The sequence below is a fragment of the Culex pipiens genome, chromosome 1, assembly GCF_016801865.2.
Source record: "Culex pipiens pallens isolate TS chromosome 1, TS_CPP_V2, whole genome shotgun sequence".
Classification (NCBI taxonomy): domain Eukaryota; kingdom Metazoa; phylum Arthropoda; class Insecta; order Diptera; family Culicidae; genus Culex; species Culex pipiens.
Window position 1 is genome coordinate 4,400,475 of NC_068937.1, and position 18,453 is coordinate 4,418,927.

General features: G+C 32.9%; 3 protein-coding genes across 9 annotated transcripts in view; all 3 read right to left on the minus strand.

The window, feature by feature from the left end:
* Nucleotides 1-18,453, minus strand: part of LOC128093133 (uncharacterized) — a 356,259-nt gene that overhangs the window by 137,514 nt on the left and 200,292 nt on the right. The gene's annotated exons all lie outside the window — the stretch shown is intronic.
* Nucleotides 1-18,453, minus strand: part of LOC120432275 (signal transducer and transcription activator) — a 145,418-nt gene that overhangs the window by 76,703 nt on the left and 50,262 nt on the right. Inside the window, exon 1 of one of the 7 annotated variants that reach the window (XM_039597458.2) lies at nucleotides 7,442-8,266. The exons of the other annotated variants lie outside the window; for them this stretch is intronic. The gene's annotated coding sequence lies outside the window, so the exon portion shown is untranslated. Of the gene's footprint in view, nucleotides 1-7,441; nucleotides 8,267-18,453 lie in introns of those variants that run through there. 7 annotated transcript variants of the gene reach the window in all.
* Nucleotides 7,922-18,453, minus strand: part of LOC120432274 (uncharacterized) — an 85,159-nt gene continuing 74,627 nt past the window's right edge. The window contains exon 3 of the mRNA XM_052708981.1: nucleotides 7,922-7,933. The gene's annotated coding sequence lies outside the window, so the exon portion shown is untranslated. The remainder of the gene's footprint in view (nucleotides 7,934-18,453) is intronic.

Sequence of the window (18,453 nt, forward strand, 5' to 3'; positions counted from 1 at the left end):
AGAAGAGGACGATCTTCTTCTTTATCATCGCGGTGACATGACAACGCTGTGGCAGCCTCCTCCTCCTCTTCGTCAGTTCGTACTCATTCTGGAATTAATTGTATCCAAGAAGTTTCATAATGTGGCTTGTAATGGAATCCTGGCCCTTTTGTTGTGGGTTTCAAGAAGGAGTTGTTTGAAATTTGGTAAACAAGTAAAATGACACGCATCAATGATGGTTGAAAATACTTGAAACGTTTGAAGATTGAAGCTTGAATGCCTAATGAACAACTTTGTCGAAGACCGCAACTCGATAGGATGTAACCCAACAATGTTATAGTCATTTATTTTTTTAATTATTCTATCAAATTGTTAGCTTTTTTTAAGTGAAATTATTTTCACAAATTAAACTCGATTCACAAGTAATCAGGTTGGCTATGCTACCCGTTTAACCCTGCAGATTATTGCCCCACAAAATGCTCAAACGGTTACAACTCTGCTCGTTCAGGTCGGATCGAATTGCGGTCTTCTTCAAAGCTGACGAGTCAACACGCCCTTTCAATCCATCCAGAATCGGAGTGCGAATAAATTCCAATTGAATTTTCTGCCAGAGATCAACCTCATTAGAATCAATTTGCACCCGTGTTTCAAAGTTTCCGAATAAACTCAGTGATGCGAATGTTCGAAAATGAGAGCAAATTAAGTGCAAATTTGATTTCCGGAACCGTTTCAGTATCAGCGACATCAAACGCCAGAATGAACGGCGGAGCGTGCAGTGCCGAACGCAAGGTCGTCTGCACTTGATAAGAAGTAGTAGTTTGCGTAAAAAATATATTTCAAAACAGCTTCTGCGGTCGAGCGTTAGGAGTGGCATTAGCAAGCTTGCAAATCGACGGATTTTACCTTGCGCGGCAAGGTTCCACCTTTTCTTATCGACTAGCATTGATTTGCAACACTATTTTTCACTCTTTTAAAAAAATAATACCTATGCTCAATCAAAGCAAGATTTAAACATTTTTGCTATTGAAAAACAAATAAAACTAGAACAAGTCTTTTTTGAAGAGGAAAAAAATAAAATTAAAAATCAACCATTTACTTGAAATTAAAAAAAACACAGACTTTTGTTGTACAGTGTTCCTTATTCCAGTCTAAATTCACCAAGTCGTCATGGTCTAGTGGTTAGCATTTTTGCTTACCAATCCATAGGACGGGGGATCGAAATCCGCCTCGAGCGACTTTGATTTTTCGTTTATATTTAGCATTTCAAGTTTCTACGTCCTTAACTTGCTCGTTGGAAGCAGATGGGAATCGAACCCAGAACCATTCTCGTTCAAAGCGAGCACCGTTACCAGTCAGCCACGGCTGCTTCTATTTCTATGGCTTAGAAGTTTTATCACAAAAAGTAGTTTTTTTTTTCAAAAATGTTGAATATTGTCCCATTTGTCTTTAGATGTTTGAGAATTCACAAAGAAGATAAAATATAAAGCAGTGAAATCTGGAAGGTTGAAAATATAATTATTTGAAAATTTGGTTGGTTGAATATTACCTCTATTTTGAGTTATTTTACCTATAAAATGTGTAAAAATATGAATCTGATGAAAATGCACCAGCAACTCCACAAAATCTGTCACCATTCCTTGATGAATATTACTATAATTTCTTTTCTATGCTGGAAAATGAAAAAGAAACTTAGTCAAAAAAACATGTTGGAAAATAAAAAAAAAAAACTCAGTCGAAAAAAAACGATTCAGGAACATTTACATTTCAAGACCTTCCGAAATGAAAAAAAATGAAAAAAAAATCCACCTGAAACAGATGAAAGTTTACCTGTTCCTGATGTAAGACTACAGGTTTTTTTTACACGAAATCTGTCACCATTCCTTGATAGTTTCATTTCTATGCTGGAAAATTTAAAAAAAAAACTAAGTCGAAAAAAAACTTTTCGGGAATACTTCTATTTTAGGACCTTTCGAAATGTGAGTAGAGATTTTTTATTTATTTTTTTCTAAAATCAATTTCAAAAATTTAACTTTTTGATAAAACAAGTTAAAAATGGGAACTACAAACAATATTTTTTTTTTAAACAAAAAAATGCCATGTTTTGTAAATGCTGCTTCTGTTAAAAACTTTTAAATGGCAAATTAAATTTAAACTTACTCAAAAAGTGTCAGTGTTGCTATTTTTAGCCATTGCTACACGGAGAAAAAAGAGTTCCCAAAATCGTGAACAAGCGTTCATGAAAATGGGAACCACGAACAAAGTGTTCAAATGCCATGGTACGTTTTTCAAAATCGTACCATGAGATTTGAACACTTTGTTCGTGGTTCCCATTTTCATGAACGCTTGTTCACGATTTTGGGAACTCTTTTTTCTCCGTTTAGAGTAAGATATAAAGGGACCATCCATAAACCAAGTGGACACTTTTTTTTGTTGTATGGATGTATGGATTTTTTTTGTATGGAAAACAGTGCACGAAGGGGGGGCGGGAGGGGGGTTACGGATGGTCCCAAAGCAGTGTTGCCAATTTTTTAAGCTTTTATTTTTGTAAAATGGTAAACAAAATTCATTTTCTTTTTTTTCTATAATATTTCACATACATTTCTGATAAAAAAATTGAAAAATTATAGTTGTTTAATTTTAGCAAAAACTTTAGAATGTTTTTTTTTTTTTCGTTTCGAACGATTTAAAAAAAAGAAGAATTAACTTATTTTGTATTTTTTCTAAGTACATATTTGGTTATATCTAAATACTCGGATATGTATTCTAAAAACGGATTTTTTAAGTTATCAATTTTGGGAAATGGTTAAAATTCATCATTTTCTTTTTTCTATAACATTTAACATATTTCTGATAAAGATATGAAAAATAATAATTGTTTAATTTTATTTTAAAAATTTAAAATTCTATTTTGTTTTTTTTTCGAAGTATATATTTGTCATATCTAAATATTAAAATAAAATGTGTAACAAAAACGGATTTTTAAGCTATTATTTTTGGGAAATAGTTAAAATTTATCATTTTCTTTTTATATAAAATTTCTCATACATTTCTGAAAAAATATGAAAAATATGATTTGTTTAATTTTAGCAAACATTTGAAAACGTTTTTTTTTTCAATTCGAATACGATTTTAAAATAAAAATTGAAAATCGGTACAAAATTTATTGAGATATCGACCTTGTTTGTTGAGTTTTGCCTTCCTCACCTTACTGAGGAAAGGCTATAAAATCACTCGAAAAATAAACTTCTTGATTTGACAACCTAGACCCACCTTCACGTATACATATCGACTCAGAAGCATGTTCTGAGCAAATGTCTGTGTGGATGTGTGTAGGTGGGTGGACAAAAAATTGTCACTCGATTATCTCCGGACTGGATGAACGGATTTTGACCGTATTAGTCTCATTCGATCCGTCTTGGGGTCCCATAGGTCTCTATTTAAAATCAGCAAGTTTAGCAAAGTACTTCAAAAGTTATGCTAAAAAAACGATTTTGGCGTATGTCCGGAAGATTGTAAAAAGGGTGGTTTTTGCAAGAAAACCTATCATGTTATACATTTTCAGAAAGGTATTGAAAAGACCTTTCCAATGAGCCTAAAACATTGAAGATCTGACAACCTTATCAAAAGTTATCAGCACTTAAGTGTTATTTATACACTTTTTGAAGGCCGGATCTCAGATATTTCAATGAAAATGATTTCCGGGTCCATCATGCGACCTGTCGTTAGTTAGATAATCGAAAGACCTTTCAAATGAGCCTAAAACATCGAGGATCTGACAACCCTATCAAAAGTTATTAGCACTTAAGTTTTATTTATACATTTTTTTGGAGGCCGATGAGCCAGAAATATTGAAAGTCTGGAAACCCTATCAAAAGAAATGAGTGTTAAAGTTGATTTGTTAGACATGTTAAGGGGAATGTTGTTATTTTTACTGAATGTATTGACTTTATGAATGTGAGGAAGGCACCAACCACCTAAAGGTGGATTAAGTAACGTTTTTTAAAATGATTTCCCAAAATTTAGATGCTTCCTGTTTTTTTTTTTGTTTTTAAGCAATCAGAGGTAAAATCTTCAAAGTTTCTTAAACAAATTTATGGTATTATATCAAAGAATGTGCACTCAATAAAAAAAATAATAATTGGGTTCGAAAAGAAATCGACCATGTTTTAAAAATCTCACAAAAAATCAAGCTTTAAAAAAAACTTGGCAACGCTGCCAGATAATGTTCGTCTTTGCTGGGTCATAGCTCAAAAGTTGTCTTTTTGAATCCTCTAAAACATATCAAAACAGTCGTTTATGCAAAAAGATGATTTCTTCGAGCACAAGTCGTCCATTTGTTCTACGAGGTTTTCTGAGTGCGGTTTTAATGACGAGTGCTGAAAATATCCTTTTTGCAATTCCGTCGTGAAACTACTTACTTTTCCTGTCATTCTTGAACGACGAAATAGCCTACTTTTCGATCGAATAGCAACACTTTTCAAAATAAATGCTGAAATGTTCTACTTTTCAGCACTGAAATGGGTGCTGAAAAGTTGAACTTTTCCGCACTTGTTTCGAAAAGTAACACTTTTCAACATTTTTTTTTATTTAAACGATTTATTGACAAAATACATGAAAATTTGACTTAAAATATCACTCAATGGGTGTTTTTCGGAATTGCAAAAAATGTTGTATGGAACTTGTTGCAAAACTGGATTTTTTCAGCACTCGTGGTATTTATCCAACTCGGTGAACCTCGTTGGATAAATGTACGACTCGTGCTGAAAAAATCCTCTTTTTGCAACTTGTTGCATAAACTACTATTTTTTTTTTGTAATTCCGGAAAACACCCTTTGAATTGTGCGTGTGTGTTTTTTTTCAGTAAAACGTGTATTTCCCACTTGCATATAATTTGCAACATGATAGGGTACGTTATCCATTAGTGGACCCCTTTCCTATAGTGGACCCTCTGAAGGGTTTTTGATGAAAAATTCAATAAAATCACAATTTCAAGCGTGTTGTTGTCTACAAATCTTTTATTTGGCATGTTCAGCATCATTTAAAACAATGTTGACTGACATTGAATTGTCCTTTTTACCAAAATAAGTGTTTTGAGTTCGACATCTGAAATCAGCCATGGCCACTAGCATTTTCACAACAAAACTGCATTTATATTTTATGATTGAATTAACCATCCAATCATTTTTTGACTGATAATTTAACTTCAGCAAGTCGAAATAATGTAAGTTTAAGGATCTTTACTAAAATATAGCGAAGAACTGCCATTTTCGAGCAAAAATTAGGGGGGTCCAATATAGGACAACTAAAATCCAAACTTTTCCAAAAGTGGACCCCTGTTAATTTAACCTTCAAAAATGAAGAAAACTGTGTATCCAAGCAAAAGTTTCTCTGAAACATACAATAAATGCTTGTTTTTATCAACCTAAACGCATATTTTTTTCAATTATGAGTATAAATATAGCTGTTTTCATGTTAAAAGTACCAAAAAAGCTGAAGCCGTAAAAATTATAATTAATCAAAACTATAGTTAATTGTACTTAACTGAAGCATCATAATTGCAGTTTGAAATGATATTTTATAATAAAAAATCAATAACAAAACCATTTTTTAAAAAAACATGCGTGGTTTTATCAGCAACTGTAAACAAATCTATTGTTAAGTTTCAATCAACCATTTATGTAATTAATATGGTAAAATTTGAATCAAAATTACTTTTTTTATTATTTTTATGTTTACAGCGGTTTTTGAAACGTTTTCTCTGATCTTTTTCGGAAATAAATGTGTTTAAATGCCTGTTAGGTTTTTGTTGTTGTTTAAAGCCAAATTTGTTAACAAAACATATTTGTTTATGATGAAAAGTGAGCAAAATCCATCTTTTATTCATTATATCTATCATTAGACCTACACCATGCATCAAAACATCAAATATCGGTTAAATTTGGTATAATAATAACAGTTTGCCTATAGTGGACCCGGGTCCACAATCGGATTATGGACCCGGGTCCACTATAGGAAAAGGGGGTCCATAACAGGCAAAAAAAACTTTTTTTTCAAATGACTATTTTTCTGCTCAAAAACAAATAACTGATGAAACAAATAGTCAAAATTGTTCAAAAGACTTCAGATTTATTTGTTTTGTACAAAAGGTTATGAAAAAGTGTTTAAATTATTAAAAATTTGTGAAAATGTGCTTCGGCTCTATTAGGGGGTCCACTAATGGTTAAAATACCCTGAGTGTAAATTTCCAAAACATTTTCGAAAGCTATTACTTTTCAATACTAGTGCTGAAATGTTGAACTAAAATGGATGATAAAATATACTCTTCAGTACAGTTATTTTTGGCTATGAAAAATAGATGTGTAAATCAAAACTAATATTTTTTTTATTGAATTTTTGCTTTGGGACCATCCATAAACCACGTGGACACTTTTTTGGAAATCTGAACCTCCCTCTTTGTGGACAACTGTCCATACAAAAAAAATCTTTTTTGTATGGAGCATGGACTATCGCCATAACCCCCCCCCCCCTTCTTATGTGTCCACGTGGTTTATGGATGGCCCCTTTCCTATACCAACAATTTTTTATCAGAAATTCCGTCTTCTGGATACATTTGTTAAAAAATAATCTTCAGAAGGATTTTCTTTAAATTGCTAGAATTTTTGAGAGAAATTTAAAAAAATAGTTGGTTGAAAAAAACATCAACAGAACGATTTTTTTTGAAGATTGCTTATATTTAAAAAAAAATACCGTTCACTTACAAGATTTAAAAAAAAAGTTAAATTTTTCAAACTGTCACAGCATGAATCATCTCCGCTGATTAAGTCCAAAAGCCGTAATGTTTTCAAAGTGAAAGCAAATCGCGACGAAATCCCAGCAAAAACTCTCAATTGAATTTATTGCTCGAATTCTTAGTCATAAATTAAAAACATGTCTTCACAAGCGATTTTAAAGAGACACTACGAAACATACTACCAAGCCCCACCAGCTGTGATAGCAGCACAATCCATGAAGCCCGTCATCAGAGAAGAAAATATCCCATAAATATCAATCTAACCTTTACAGAGTTGCCGACATTGGCCCCTCTCGGCAATTGTGGTACTAACTTGGAAAAGAGAGTTAGATAAATAACTTCTTTTTTTACTAATTAATTTTTTGCATTTTTTTTATTTTTTTTTTTTTTGCATAAAATGCTAAATCTTTTGTTTGAAACCCAACTTCGATTTTGATCTCCCCCAGAAGAATTTCTTAAGGTGGTATTCCATTGCGGGAAATTTTTGACACTTCTGTTTCCAATTTTCTTTGCGATAAATGAACTCTTTTTCTTTGATTTCAGAGGCAAAATTTTATTATATTTCAATTTCATAAAGACAAAAGTGATAATCAAAAATTCAAAATAACATTTTCGGCTTAGAAAACAAGTCCCAAAACTCCCCCTTTTACCCTATAATCCCGGCAAACTTACTTGCACGAGTTGAATATTTTTCCAGCAAACTTTATTCTCCCCTTCACACCTCTCTATCTCTTCCACTCTCTCTTTCCCGGCTTAAACCAGTCGTCTTGTTTCCTGTGTGTGTGTGTGTATTTAGCAAATGTCGTCCTGTGTGTTGTCTCCTCTTGCCTCGCCACCAAACAAAACTAATCGACGACGACGTTGAGCGTGGTCAATTATGTAAATTTAATCGCTCGCGAGTCGACACTCGCGTCTTATTCACTCTCACTGACGGCTAACACACACTGCCGACGGCGACGATGAACAACTCGACTTTTTGCTTTTAATTCTTGGTAATTTTCTTCTTTTTGCTCACTTTTTTTCAACCGACGGCAGACGCAAAATTTTCCTTCCTCCCTTTTTTTTGCGTTAAGATTACCAAACGAATGCACCACCAGCGGCAGTCGCCGCTCTCTTTTGTTTTGTTTTGACAAATTTATCACTGCCGTGACACTCCTCAATCGCTAGAAATTTTGCGCGTCGTCGACTTTGCGGTGCGCGCTGACAGCTGTCAGTTGATAAGTCGGCGTCGACCACAAACACAAACACAATCTTATCAGGCGGGGTCTTCTTTTTGCTTTGAAACTTTTTTTTTCCGAACTCAAAAAACTTTTCAGGTAACTTTGATCAGCTTGTTGAATTTTAAACCGCTTTTGACACTCTCTTAACCAAACTTGGCATCAACTTTCGATAAAAATTTGCACCTATTTCCTCCAACAATAAACAATCACACTATATTGAAACCCCCACTTTTGTCAAATCGCAGCGCAAAAACCGTCCGAACGTGGCGAGCTCCCGAAGTGGACTGGTGGTCGTCCAGTCCAGGTGGAGCCTGCTTGGATGCTACACTCAAACGGGAACCAACCGTGTTCTACAGTTCTCAGAGAGAAAGAGAGAAAACGAGTCTCTCATTCTCTCTCTCGTAGTTAAGAATCGTCGTGTGTTTTTCCCGGTGAGTTACCGGTCGGCCCCCAACCACCTCTCTCTGATCTGTTGTTTTTATTTTTTTTATTTTTTGTTAAGGGGGTTGTCAAACATTTTGATGGGGTGGTTTGAAGGGGGCGCTTGCCAGTCAGAATTGGAATGGATGAAATGGAATTTGGTTGGGGAATTCTCCGGTGTTATTACGTCCCGGAAAGAAAGAAAAAATGTTTTAAAATCGATTTTTCAAAAGCAAAATATGACTTATTGTTAAATCAAAACAAAGTGTTTCACTTTAACTTGATCTAGAAATTTGAAAGTATTTGAATCAAATGAAAAACGATGGCCGTATAGAGTCGAACCTTTCTAATAGGTAAACATTTGCTTTGCAAACACCTCTACCCAATTTTAGGTAGTGTAGAAAAGAGCAAATATTTTTCTGCCTACATAGTAGTGTCAACATCGAGACTGAATGCAATCTCAAGGACTGTTATGATTATTTCTTACACAAATATTAAACTACTCAAAATTTGCGTAAATTTAATTTTCCCATAAATTGTTTATTCTTAGTTATAAATCTGAGTGTATTTGAAATTTAAATGGATTTTTTCGATATTTTGTATAAAGAACTAACCTCCCACTTTTTCACGATTTTTTTTTTCATTTTCAGAAGGCGTGTGTGTGTGCTCATTTGTTTCTAAGAAAAAGTGAACTTCTCTAGTTTTATGTTTTTTTTTCTTACTTTTTCATAGCTTTTTATTGCATTTAAAAATTTTTGCCAGTCACAAGTTATACTGCCAAATCCAAAATAACTCGAGTTGACGAGTTTTCACGAAATTTGGTACTCAGTTTCAATGTCAAATTTTGGGAAAGAAATTTGTTTGGCTCTGTAAGACATATACCATATAGGACTACAGTATGAATAGGGACAGCAAAAAAAAAAATACAGGAAACTTTCTAATTTCACAGTAATTTTAAGTGCACACACTTTAGGAATGCTTTCCCCTGCGATTAAACCATTTTTTTTATTGAATTAATTTTGAAACACGTTTAGTTTTAATAAATTTTCGAGTAATTTTGTTTTTTTCCCGCAATTTTATTTTTTTGTAAAAACTTTTCTGATCGATTTAGTGTCTTCGGCAAAGTTGTAGGTTTTGATGAAAAAAATCATAGAAAATTGGAACACGGAAAAAAATATTTTGCCGGTTTTTAACTTTATTTAATTTTCCAAAATCGTGTTTTTAAAAACACGGATTTTAAAAAATTAAATAAATTTTAAAACCGGCAAAATATTTTCTTCCGTGTTCCAATTTTTTATGATTTTTTTCATCAAAAATTAATTTTTGATTTTTTTTTATTGTTGATGATGAGTACGATTCAGACAAAATAGGTACGCGGATTTTGTTTGCCTATTTTATATTTATTCATTTTTCAAAATCCGTATTGTCATTTTTATTTTTAAACATGTTTTAGCAGACAAAAATCCGCAATTGCCATACAGGAGTATGAAGAATTTTGCAGCAGAGTCATGTTTTTTAGAAAAAATGTGCTTTTTGGAAAAAATAGAAATTCTAGTCAAAAAAAGTACACAACAGACTTTTTTTTTATCAAATGCATCTTTTTTAAGATAACAATAAAGTTAAATTTAACTGAAAAATTTCCGTTTTTCGATTTCTTTAAAAACGGAAAATATTTTTTTTAATCACAAAATATCCAATGAATTTGCCTAAGATACTTTGATGATTGGACCTCTGGCTGCAGAAACACAGTCTAGACTCGATTATCCGAAGGCCTCGGGAAAATTTCACTTCGGATAATCGAATCACGAAAAAAAAAATTCGATGTCTAATTTTTTATTGTTGAGCTTGAATATGACCCCCCAACTAAAGTGATAAAAAAAATTAAATCCAAGATGGCAGCCAATATGGCGATGACGAAACATTGAAAAATGGCATTTTATCATTTAATAGGCAATCAACCGTTCAAATTTTACTAGCATGAGGTCGCAGAACAAACCTTCAGATAATCGAACTTCGGATAATCGAAACTTCGGACAATCGAGGCTCCGGCTAATCGAGTCTGTACTGTACAGTGAAAAAAAAACGAAATGAGAAAATTGATGTTTTCAAAGTCTGATCCAAATATTTTCACATTTTCTAATGCCAATATCTGAGCAACTAATGGTCAAATTTTCAATGTTAAAAAATTAAACATTTCGTGATATATTCGAAAAAAAATATTTAGAAAATTTTGGAACCTACACTAATCTTTCTATTCATTAAAAAATCGGCAAAAACATTTTTCTCCGTTGTCGAATAACGCCCATTTGAAATGTTAGTCTTAACTCCTAAATTTTCAAAATATTTTTTTTTTCGGAGGGATTTTAAAATTTTCCAATTGTTTCATTTTTCAACATTGAAAATAAGACCACAAGTTGATGAGATATTAGCATTAGAAAATGCGGGAATTAAAAAAACATATTTCATGCCTTATTTTAAAAATTTGTCGGCGTGAAGTATAACAAAATGCATTATATTAATTAATTTATGAAAATATTTTTTTCTTTGAATTTTACGATTTTAACCGAAATGTGATCCCATAATTCAAAATTTGTTTAAGGCTTAAAAATGTCATAATAGGCCTCGGAAAAATTTCACTTCGGATAATCGAATCACGATTTTTTTTTTTCGATGCCTAATTTTTTATTGTCGAGCTATGTATGACCCCTAAACTACGTTAAAGTGATTTAAAACTTATAAATCCAAGATGGCGGCCAATATGGCGGTGTAGAAATATTGAAAAAATGCATTTTATTATTTAGTAGGCAATCAACTATTCAAATTTGACTAAAATGGGGTTGCAGAACTCGAATTTGATTTAAAAACAAGAAAAAGAAAAAAAAAATTGTTCGTGATTCTGATTCGATTATCCGTAGTTGCATACAAACCTTCGGATAATCGAACTTCGGATAATCGAACTTCGGATAATCGAGGCTTCGGATAATCGAGTCTGGACTGTAACAACCATTATGCAATGTATTCGGAATAGTTTACAATCGATATTACAAGTTTTTTCAATGAACATTTTATAATCAATAGATATATTTCGGACCTAATTTAAAAAAAACTGAAGCAAAGAGTATCGCAAAATGCTTACAGTCACAACATTGAACAATATCAATAAATGCATGTAAATATTTTTTCCCTAAAACTTCAAATGTGATCAAAATTAAAAAAAAAAACTTTATTTGATTAAATTACATTATACACGTAAAAAAATTAATAAAGGTTTATTTAGTAAAAATAAAAAAAAATCTTTTGAAAAGAATATTTTTAATTTTATTTTTTAGGACCACAGATCGGAAAAAGCTGTTATTTTTAAATAAATTCATTCCTTTATTTTTGCAAATTTGTGACAAAAGAATTACTATAATTATTCAAAAACTTTGAAAAAGTAGACTTGAAATGTTAAACATAGTTTTTATTTTTATCAAAAAGTAATTCATGAAATTTTGGTACGTTTTCTTCAAATTTGCTTTAAGATTTGTTAGGATTGTATGGTTCTGTGTAGTCTTTCAGTTCAAACTTATGTCCTTTTTAAATGTTAGTCCTGAATTTAAAATTTTGATGATATTTGAAGGCCACGTGGCTAAGGCACAATCCATTTAACACTTGAATTCGCAAGCTCGAGAAAAAGGGAGATTTTTTTCAGAACTTGGGAGTTTAGCTGTAAAACGGTATTCTTTATCAAATTAAATCCAAATTTACATTTTGAAAAAACAAATGTTTTGGTCAAAGTCTCAAAATTTTCCAAAAATCAAGCTTTTTAAAAAAATGAAACTGCTGCTGGGCTAATAAAATTGTCCTCTAAAACATATCTGAAATTGTGATTTTAAAAATTTGTTCTTTTCCCAAAATGTCCTTACCTATAACTTTGACGAAGATATCGAATTGATCAGAAATTTTGTTATTTAGATACAGATTTTTTTTACATTTATATACCCGGGCGGACGGTAATAACAAAATTCATGCCATTTCAATAACAAATACCAACTGTTAAAATAACAGAAAGTGTTATGGAATCTTCTTGAAAAATCAATTTTTGCATAAGTGTTTAATAACAGTTTGTGTTATCATAACAAAATTTGTTATTGGTCTGATATTGGTTGAAAGCCGAAACAACTTTGAAATAACATTTTTTGTTATGGAAGAATACCTTTAACCGTTATTGGAATGATCGGATTAGTTGTTAAAATAACAAAAAATAATAACAAAGATTTGTTCGAAGAATAACTGAAAATGTTATTAGTCTGTTATTACAATAACAATCCAATAACAAAAAATTCATAACGACGAATAACAAATCTTGTTATAAATAACATAAAATGTTATTGGCCTAGTATTTTCAAATATCAAAAAAAAATATTCCCAAGTTATTTCCGTCTGCTCAGGTAATGGTATTTTTTATGGGTAATCAAATGTCATCTTTTAAATTATTTATTTTTTAAAGAGTTTCTTTTGCAAAACCATAAATTAAAAACTGGTCGAAAATTTAAATAGTTACCAACACATTTGTTGTAGAAAACAATAATGTTAAAAAAGCAGACAAAATTATTATTTTTCTAAAAAACGCTTAAGCCATCCTGGAAAATTCTATTCCTAGCAATGCACCAAAACAAAAACCCTTAAATAATTGCTACTCTTCCCCACTTTAGAACGCACAGATTTTCCCGAAGCCACTTTTGGGTGATAATACGCTTCCCGGAACGCACGGTTTTGTTTTAAGGTTGGGAAGCCACTTTCCGTAAGCTTTCCAGCATTTTTCAGGTAGCTTTGCTCGTTGTCTGAGGACGAGGAAAATAATTTCTTCTTGTTTTTTTTCCGGATTAAACACAAATTTGCGTATTTTTTTTTTAAATCAGGTTTTTTTTTCGATTTCGAACTCAAGGAGGTAAAACTCAAATTTATCTTGTTTTCATCATTCCTGAAAATTCTCGCTCCCAAAGGATATTGTTTCGCGGCAAAAAGCGTCGCGCTTGTTTACCCGGTTCTTCCTATTGACGTCATGTTCCCTGGAGGAAGCGCAAATTTGTGCTGTTCAATGAATTCGTTTGAAATAAAAAAGAAAAAAAAAAGAATAAAACAAGTATCTCCAGCAAGTTGTCATGGGTACGAGTTCATCCTCCTCTAGTGATGCGCGAACACCCACTCTTATGGGAAGATTTTGGAAGGCTTTTTTCTCTCCTGAGCTGGTTTTTGGTTTCTGGATGTTATTGCCTCGGGAGGAACCAATAGCCGAAAAACGTGCCCCGGCCAAATGGGAATGGATCATCAAAGTGAGGGGGGCTTCCCTTTTTCTTCAGGTGAAGCAGTAACAAACAATAAAAGAGCTTTCTTGAAGGAATTTTTCGAAGCATGTCATATGGAAATATTGGATTTTGGCAACCATATTGTGAGTCCTTTGAGAGCAAATTTGGTAAAACACTCGAAAGTCTTCAGGAAATCGAAATTTTCAGCAGCCCTAATGCCATGTTAAATTTTTAAAGACATTCTAAGATTGGTAAATTCACCCGTAATTACTCCCAGATAACTCCAAATCCCTCGTTCTTCCATTATCGTACCTCCCCCACAAAAACACCAATTACTCGCCCTTACTTTGTGTTGTTCAAAACCGGGCACCTGTCCCACTCAACAGGTAATTATTAGCATTTAAATTTTAATCAACATCACTCCGGGGTGCTCCCCGTCCACTGGGTGGGGCTGAGCGTTTTTTTTCACTTTCTTTTTGGTTTTTGGAGGCTTGAAGCAGCGAACGGATCAAGGACCATTACAAGGACGACCCGAAACGGGGCCGGTTAACCCTCGGGTGACACTAGAATTTATGTTTGCTCTTAAAAAGTTAGAGTATTGTTTCCTTTTTTTCCGTAATAACGTTCTGCAGAAACTATTTTGGCGTTTACGCCATTTTAAAGTTTTTATTTTTTTAATTAAGATGGACTTCGACCCTATTTTCAAAAATACAAAACTTCAAGGGAGTGAAATTTCAGTGAAAAAATCAACAATATGGCGCTTAAGCCATTTTGATATTTAACTTAAGCGTATCTAAAAATGCATATGTTGATTGGAATCGATTCGTTTAAAAATATCATTAGGCTAAATAAATGCTAAATTATGGCCGAGACAAAGTTTGCTTGAATTTGGTACGGTAGCTTTGTTAAAAAATAACTGAGGAAACTGTACTTCGCTACAATTTTTTTTTTTCAAAAAAAAATATGACGAAATCCTATTTTTTATAAAAAAAAAAATGCTTTTCTAAAATTCTAATTCAATGTTTACCCAAATCAAGATTCGCTGCAAAATTGTAAATTTTGCAAAAAAAACAAAATTAAAAAAAATAAAATTTTCAATATTGATAAAATTTGTTTCCCAGCTAAAGATATTTTCTTAGTGTTTACGCAATTTGAATGAAATACGGCAAAAACAACCCTGCTGAAAATTTACACGGCAAATGTCATTTTAGAATCAACGTCAATGAAAAAACCCAATACAATGGCGCTTACGCCACTTTGTCATTAGGCATAAACTTTATCTTTAAACAGATATTTAAAAAATCGATTTATCCGGAATTACGAAAAATTGCATGGAAAACAATGTGTTGATGGCAGTGTTGCCAGACATAGGAATTTTTCACAAAATTTGTTCCTGTCAATTTTTTTTAATTATTTGAAACAGAAGAAATGAAGTTTTATTGTTAAATTGTTTCATTTTAATGTTTATTTAAAAAAATCTTGCTCTGTAAATTATTTATCCGATATGGCGCCATCCCCAAATGACGTAGCATTTTTTTCACAAATTTTAGACCTCCCACCTGCTCCTTTGTAGCATTTTTACCAAATCCAATCTTTTTGTATGGTTTCCTCCTTCCTCCTCCCCCTTAAATGCTACGTCATTTGTGGATTGCACCCATACAAAAAAAAATATCAGTTTTTAAAATTAGCAAAAATGTTTGTCTTTTTGAAAATATTGTCTTGAAGAGTTTGAGTTAGAAATGTGCATCCTTAAATCACTTGACTATTGTACTAGACTATCTTTTAAAGGAAATTTCTAACCGATTTGGTGTCTTGGGCAAAGTTGTTAGATTATCAGAAAAAATAGGCACGACGTTTTTTAAATTATTTTTTAGAAAACTCTATTTCCCAAAATCTGCATTTTTTTTATTTAAAAATAAACAGTGTTTTGATTTTAAATATAGTGTGTTTGAGTGCCCATTTCAAACAATTTTTTTTTTCGAAAAGTTCAGAAGATTTCATATAAATTTGTCCAAGAAACATTGAAGATTGGACATCTGAGGTACAGCGGATAAAAGAAAATGAAACCAACAAATTAATTTCCTATTTTCTGATGCCAATATTTAGCAACTAACAATGTTAACAAAGGACAAATTTTGAAAATTTTGGAACTAGCATTTTCAAAGGGCGTAACTATGAATACGTTCCCTATATTTAATCACTAAATTGGATTAAAAACAGCTTAACCTGTCTTTTTAGTGAAAATATCAATTTATATTGAAAATAACATTGATCACAAACACCACAATTTTTTTTAGTGTGAAGTTTGTATAGATAACACTTTAGGCCAATTGTTTATTAACAACTTATCCAAATTACGCTGTCGGTTTCATCATCAAATTGAATAATATACAATAATTTGGCGTTTACGTCATTTTCTCATTTCACATTCTTCTTTCGAAATTGAAAAAAAAACCTTGTCAATATTATTCAAATTCACTCAGAAAATGTCAAATTCAAACTTAGCATGGACACAAGCATGAAGCTTGATGATTTGGGGCAAATTTTACTCATTTTTCAATTAACCTTAAAAATCACCCAATTCTGACAGCTGTTGCTAAACTCAGTTTTGCGTACGATCATACATAAGTACTGGCAAAAATTGCTAATGTAACTGAAAAAGTAACTTTTTCCAATATCGAGTGTCAAAAGTTTTTCGGCGATTATGCCACTTTGGCAATTTACATTGTAGCGTACGTTTTCAAAAGGTCGAATCTGCAACGATTACCTTTGGCAAGCATTAATTATATCTTTAAATTGCTGCTAATTAAATTGCTTTTTTAAATAACTCCTAAAGTAAAAGATGCAGAAAATTTGCTATGTTTAGTTGCTCTGGCAGTGTTGCCAGAAATGATCATTTTCTCATCTTCAAAAATGTTATTTCTTTTTTATCTGTCAATTTTAAGCGTGAATGTTTTTTAAAATAATCAAGAAGATATTTTTGTGATTTTTTTTTATGAATCTTTTTCATTAAAAAAAGGACGATCCAATCGAGGGTTAAGCCCCACCCAGGTTAACGAAAATTTCACGAGCCTCACGATTCCGGGAATCGTCGTCGTCGGAGCAAATTTTCGGCCGAGGTGCCTTTTCCAGGGCCTGTTGCTGCCGTAGCTGGAGGGAGGGGGAAAGGGAACTCTTGTTCACTCTCCAAACCGTGACGACGACAACAGATGAACAAATAGGGCTGAAATTTTTTGGGAGTGTTGAGGGGTAAGTGGTGTGGTGTGCGGCGGAATTAATGTTTGTTTTATCACCCAAAAAGTGCCGGGAATTACGATTGACCTTTTCCCTGCGACCGAAATTGACCATTTGGGGGTGATTATTGGGAAGTTTTTGTTTTCGCCCTCATAAATCGTGACGTCTTTTACGGACGGCGCACTTACAGGCATGTTTGTTTTCTTTCTACTTTGTCTGGTTGTTTTTTCGCATGTTTTTTGCTTTTCTTTTCTTTTTTGGGAAAAACTCAAACGAAAAGAGCAACAACTGGCAGGCAGGCAGGCTGAGTGTGTTTGTGTTTATATTTTGTTGTGTTGGTATAGAAGAGGGGTGGCTCACAGAATCTTTTGCCCTCCCCCCACAAAGATTATGTTGTCAGAGCTTGTTTTTCTTTCCAGCTCCGAGGCTCGTCTCGATGGAAACGTTCAAGGTGGGTTTAAATTGATTTGCAATCGTTTAAAAAAAAATCGCGATTTTGACCAATACCGGCGCTGGCCTGGCCAAAAGGTAGACCAAAGAGATTTAACGTAACCTTAAATCATAGATCGAAAAACTCATGAAAATTGAGCTTCAAGTCCCTCCGTGAACCTTTTTCCAGCCACTTATCACACATTTGTTGAGTTAAAACCTCCCTTCACCACCCCCTCGACCGAAACTCGAGCCCCACGCACAATTTTCTGGGTGTGTATTTTGGCAACATCATCATCATCGTCATCATCTTGAACACATAAACTGTGAGCTGAGAACATGGCTGCCTGCCACCGCCCAAAACGAGAAGCAACAGCATCATTACAGTGATTATTTGTTGATTTAGAAAACAGAATATTCATCTCGACCTCCCCACCCCCTTTACCATCCCTTCAAATAGGGTAAAATAGAAGCTACAGCTTTTTCCCCGGCTGGGTAAACACAAACCTATCAGTCTGCCCAATTTTGGGGTTATGTTTGAAGGCGAAGCCTAATGTAATTGTGAACGCGTTCGTTCCCCCTTTAACTTTGTCTTGGGCTTTGTCAACATATCGTTTGACATATTTGAGACGAATTTGGGAGTTGTTGAGCGATTTTTCGAAATTAAATTAGTGCCGTTGAAGTTTTTTTGGGAAAGCGACTTGAAGGAGTCTGTTGACAAATTTTCGACCTTAAAAATGTCGTTCAAACAAAATTACAGCGTTGCCAGATCGTCAAATTTAATGGTTTAAAAATGTCTTGCGATTTCCTTTAAAAAATGTACAAAAAATCTGCCTAGAAAAAGTTTCGCTAAAGTCTTGAAATTTCGTGGCAGTGTTGCCAGATTAACAATCATCTCAAATTGTTCAGTAAAAAAATGTTTTTGAAGTCAAAACTTGCAACGTTCCGACCTGGAAGATATCTAAAATTAAAAACTCCCTGAAATTTCATGGAAGTGTCTATTAATTTTTTTTTAACAGTGTTGCCAATTCATCTATTTTTAATAACTATCTGAACATGTTTTTTTATTTAAAACTTATCTAACGTAAAGTGG